Source organism: Mirounga leonina, unplaced genomic scaffold, assembly GCF_011800145.1.
Source record: "Mirounga leonina isolate KUSES-001 unplaced genomic scaffold, KU_Mleo_1.0 Mir_101683, whole genome shotgun sequence".
NCBI lineage: Eukaryota > Metazoa > Chordata > Mammalia > Carnivora > Phocidae > Mirounga > Mirounga leonina.
The window spans coordinates 6,491-11,920 of NW_023270177.1; the positions used below are offsets into that span (position 1 = coordinate 6,491).

The 5,430-nt window shown below is 50.8% G+C and overlaps 1 long non-coding RNA gene across 1 annotated transcript in view; it reads right to left on the minus strand.

The window, feature by feature from the left end:
- Positions 1-3,155: 3,155 nt before the first annotated feature.
- The window catches only part of LOC118013878, a 6,355-nt gene continuing 4,080 nt past the window's right edge, over positions 3,156-5,430 (minus strand). The window contains exon 3 of the long non-coding RNA XR_004680140.1: positions 3,156-3,236. This is a non-coding gene — a long non-coding RNA (uncharacterized LOC118013878). The remainder of the gene's footprint in view (positions 3,237-5,430) is intronic.

Consider the following 5,430-nt stretch of genomic DNA (forward strand, 5'->3'; position numbering starts at 1 on the left):
TTTCCTTGAAAAACTTTTTAATCCCTCCTTTTCTTTTTTTCTCATTCTGGGATTCTTGTGACATGAATAGATTTTTGTTTTTGTAGATTTTTTTTCTCTCCATTGTTCATATGAGATACTTTCTGTTGTTCTACCTTCAAGGTACTGACTCTTTCCTCTGTCATCTACATTGTCCTACTGAGCCAATTTACTGCATTGCAAAAATTTTAGTTATATTTGTTTCAGTTCTAATTGTTAATTATGTTCTTTTTATATCTTTCTGTCCTGAGACTTACTTTCATTTGATTCAATCCCAACTGCAATAGATTATTGAAGCATTTTTATAATGGTTCCTTCCAAACCCATTGGAAATCCCAACATCTAGGTCATCATTGATCTTGGCGATCTTTGGATTGTGTGCCATATTCAAGTTGACATTTTTCTGGACTTTGGCATGGTGAATGTTCTTAATTATCCATCTTGCATATTTGGGGTGTAATGTCATGTGACTCTGGATCTTCTTCATTCTGGTGTGTGAGCAGGTGGTGGGTCTACAAGAGTGCGGCTAGTATGGGAAGCCCCAGTTATGTGCTCAAACCAGAAGAATCAAACTGAAGGCTGGTCAAACATAGCCATGAGTTTACAGTGTACTTGTGGGGAATGTCACATCTTCCTGTCATTCTTACCAGAAGCCAGAGATGAGGGCACATGACAGCTAAAAACATGTTGTTTGCTGAATTTATTTCTGTGCATGGATGAGGCCTTTGTAAGGACCCAAAGTCTACTTGGGAGGGGGAGATTTTAGGAAAAGTGTGTTCCGTGTATGGACGTCATTTGAGAAATTTTGTTTATGTTGGTGGAAGAAGGATGGGCTTACTGAGATGGCTGGCATTGCTGTTGGGCTTGTTCAAAACTCAAGTCAAGGTGGCCCCTCTTACGAGTGTCCTCATCCTAGATATCGTCCTCCCAGGAGCTGCTGAGGGAGCTCAGGCCTCATCAAAAAGGTGAGCCCGAGCTGGTGGGCAGCCTGGTGTGAAATGAGACACACGTTCCCCTCCCTACTCACTTTTGCAAATGCCAGCTTGGGAATGACCTTTACCCTCATCCAAGCCATCACAGTGGAGTCACAAAGGGAGCATAGCCTGGTAGTCAGCTCACCCGGAAGGCCCAAAGGCTAGTCTCTCCCTCTCTCTTCATCAGCCTGGGGCAGGTGTGGGGTCCTCTCACATCCACTCTGGCACTCTCTAGGGGAAGCAGACCACTCACCACTGAACACAGGACCAGGAGTCTCATGAAGTATTCTCTTTTCAGGCCTACCCCCAGGACCATTCCCAGCCCTGGTCCGGCCTCCTCTGGGCTGCAAGTCCCAGGTGCTTGCTTCCTGACTGGCAACCTCTTGCTCTGTTTAGCCAAAGCGAGCCTCTCCTCTTGCACTGGGGAACCCACATCACACAGAACTGCTGGAGTAGGGTGACTTTTCAGATCATCGCAATAAGACAGGATGAAGAGAATATCCTTGAACCCCCCAAAGTACGGATCAGGCATGTCAAACCATCTCTGCTTCTTCCAGAACAGCTCTCTCTACAGTCCATCATGACTGACCCCACAGATGGGGGAGTCCATTCATTCAGGGCAAATTAAGACATCTCTTTGGGAAACTCTGTTGCCAAAATTAACCCTGAACATTGCCTTCAAGGTGTGGGTTTCCTGAAATAGAAGTGAGCTCCTGAAACCACACTCTCAAATTCAGCATTTCAATTCCACAGGGGAAAACTGAAGACGGTTTAAACTTGCTCATACTGCACCCCTCAGTTTGGCAGCAGTGGGAGGACCTGACTGCAGGGTGGAGAGCTGGAGGGGCTGTTCCAGGTGCAGCTGCAGCCATGCCCTAAGTAGACTCGCCTGAAACAGGGTTCTCAGGGTGTCACAACACACAGTGAGTCTCAAGGGACTATGGTTGTGCTGCAACTTGTAGAAACCTCGGTAGACCTCTGCTTCCCACAGTGAAAAGGAAGAAAACCCTGTGGGACAATGCTACACAAATCCAGGAATGGTCTCCCCAGTTCAGCTTCACAAATAGCCCCACTCTCCTACTCGCTCATGCCCCAAACCAAAAGGCCCTCCTGGACTCCCTTCCGGTAAACACCCATCTGCCCGGGTTGCTCTTCTCTGCCCATTTAGCTGATGTCCCTGTGGAGGACTGAGTGAAAACTCCGCAATCCCCTGTATCCCACACTGGTCCTGCTCAGACCTCCTGTGGATTCCAGGACACATGTTCCTCGGTCGACTGCACCCTCTAGCCCCCCATGTCTGCACGTCACCACCTTTCACTACCTATGTCCGCTGGAGTGCTGCTCCCATACGCTATGCTCCTTGCGACTTAGGGTTGCCGCAGGAACTCCTCAGAGAACACCTCCCTCTACAAACTAGTCCATCGCCCCGTCCCCTCTGTCCATCCCCTGCGCTCACACACTGGTCCCAGGAGTCACCGACATTGCTTCACTGCACTGCGTTCTTTCTCTCAGAATGCTACCTCCATGAGCCCAGGGACGGATCCCCTCCATCTGCTTAGTGTCCAGTAGGCCTTAGGCACTAGTGAATGCTCTGCTCTCGAGGGAAGTCACATGGGAAGAAACAATCCATCTCAATCTAGTGGTATGCAATATGAACAGGCAGCTATTTTATCTACTCTACTGCCTGTTTTACATAAGCTAAACGTTCCCTGCTTGTCACCATCTTGGATCCCAGGTTTCTTCAACTGCATGATCATGTGGGAAAGTTCTTGGACACTCTGTGACCTTTCAGGCTTCAGCAGGCCTAAGCTCAAGTGGCTGTTAGCAGCTGTGGGGGTGAAGAGCTTGCTGGGCAGGGCAGCCAGCTCACATCCTGGGGGATCCACTGCCAAACCTGACCCCTGCTGAGCCCTCCTTCTGGAGGGAAGGGATCTCACAGCCCTGAGACCCAAAGACAGAAGCTCACAGTCCCAGAGCCAGGGTGGCCCCCCGGCTCTCCTCATTCCTCACCTACACGTCCCCTAACAGAGCCAGCCAGGACCCCACGGGAGATCCAGCACCAGCAGCATCAGTAGGAGTAGAGTCAACTACTGAATGAAAACTCTAGTCCCTTTCTCTCCACATCTGGAAAAGCAAACACCATACCTGGGGTTATCGTGCACTGGGCAGCGGGCAGAGGGTGCAGGTGGACTGCAGCTGAGACAGAATGAGCTGGATTTCTTAACACTGCCATTTTCTTTGTCTCTGGAGAAAAAGAGAGGTGATTAACTGAGGTTTTAGCATTTCTCATTTCAGCAGATATAATCAAAAAAATAGTTGGAAATGGTCTTTTATGTGCACAAAGCTTTCCACATTTCTAGAAAGGAAAATGCTCAATTGACAGGGACTGGCAGAGCAGAACTGGATAGAGCCCAGGGGTCCTCAGGCCTGACATGCAGTCTGGATACGACAGAGCTTGGAACTGCTATGGAGTGACGTTGGAGACCTTTAAACTGTATTTCCAGGTGATAAATTAAGAGAGAAAGTTATGTTTCACAACATAAGTTTATGGGTATTATACTCTAACCCTGTTCACTAACCCCCTTTTTTTCAGTTTTAGAGGTAGAATTTACTGATTCATCAGTTGCATATAACACCAGCGCTCATTACATCACCTGCCTACTTAATGTCCATCACCCAGTTACCCCATCCCCACACCCACCTCCCCTCCAGCAACCCTCAGTTGCTTTCTAGAGTTAAGACTCTCTTATGGTTTTTCTCCCTCCAATTCATTTCTCTCCCTTCACCTATATTCAATTTTTTTGTTTCTTAATTTCTATATATGAGTGAAATCATATGATAATTGTCTTTCTCTCATTGACTTATTTCACTTAGCATAAAAACCTCTAGTTCCATCCCCCTGGTTGCAAATGGCAAGATTTCTTCATTTTTGATGGCTGAGTAGTACTCCAATGTGTATATAGAGCAGATCTTCTTTATCCATTCGTCTGTCAATGGACACCTGGGCTCTTCCCATATTTTAGCTATTGTGGACATCTCTGCTATAAACATTCAGGGGGTGCAAGTGCCCCTTTGAATCACTGTTTGTATCCTTTGGATAAACACCTGCTAGTGCGATCCTGGGATTTGGGTAGCTCTATTTTCATTTTTGAGGCACCTCCATGCTGTTCTTCAGAGGGGCTGCCCCAGCTTGCATTCCCACCCACAGTGCAGGAGGATCCCTTTCCTCCGCATCCTCACCAGCACCTGTTGCCTCCTGTGTTGTTAATGTCAGCCATTCTGAGAGGTGTGCGGTCGCCGCTCACCGTGGTTTGGATTCGGATTTCCCTGATGATGAGTGACATTCAGCATATTTCCACGTGTCTGCTCGTCGTCTGGAAGTCTTCTTTAGAGAAATGTCGCTCATGTCTCTTTAACGTGCCTCTCAGGGAAACTCATCCTGGTTTTGATTTCAGCACAGCAGCTTCCCAGGCAGTGACTGTCCTCGCCCTTGACTCTGGTGCTTCAGCATCACAGGGTCGACTGTGCCCTAAGGCCCGAGAGTTCATTTCCCCTCTTTCTGCACGGGGCATGCTCCTGACTTGAGGTCGATGGCTGATGTCTCCAGGAACCACCCTGCGGGCCAGGCCACCAGACCTGCAGGTCCCTCCCCACTCAGAGGCGCCTCGGTTTGGGAGGATCTGGGTGGGTTTGCACACCTGCCCACTGTGCCCCTTGCCTTTTCTCTTCCTGTGCTCGGAGTTCTCGCACTGACGTTTAAGTTCATCAGTGAAGGAGGAACCCTAACCCCCGCCCCCACCCACCGCCCCAGCAACAGCAGAGGCCCAGCCCCAGGCGCTGTCAGCTCTAGGACCTGCAAGCAGCACACCATGGCTTCCCGCACGTTCCCGGGGAGCTGCAGCTACAGGTCCCCAGAGACCCCAGCAGCAACCCAGGTGAGAGGGGCGGGGCTAGCTGCCTGCTGATTGGCCAGGATGAGAGGGGCGGGGCCAGCTGCCTAGTGAATGGCCAGGATGGGAGGGGCGGGGCCAGCAGCCTGGTGAATGGCCAGAATAAGAGGGGCGGGGACAGCTGCCTGGTGACAGGCCAGGATGGGAGGGGCGCGGACAGCCTCCTGGTGAATGGCCAGGGTCAGAGGGGCGGGGACAGCTGCCTGGTGAATGGCCAGGATGGGAGGGGCGGAGACAGCTGCGTGGTGACTGGCCAGGGTGAGAGGGGCGGGGACAGCTCCCTGGTGACTGGCCAGGGTGAGAGGGGCGGGGACAGCTGCCTGGTTATTGGCCATGATGAGAGGGGCGGGGCCAGCTGCCTGATGATAGGCCAGGATGAGAGGGGCGGGGCCAGCTGCCTGGTGACTGGAAAGGGTGAGAGTGGCAGGGACAGCTGCCTGCTGATTGGCCAGGATGAGAGGGGTGGGGACAGCTGCCTGGTGATTGGC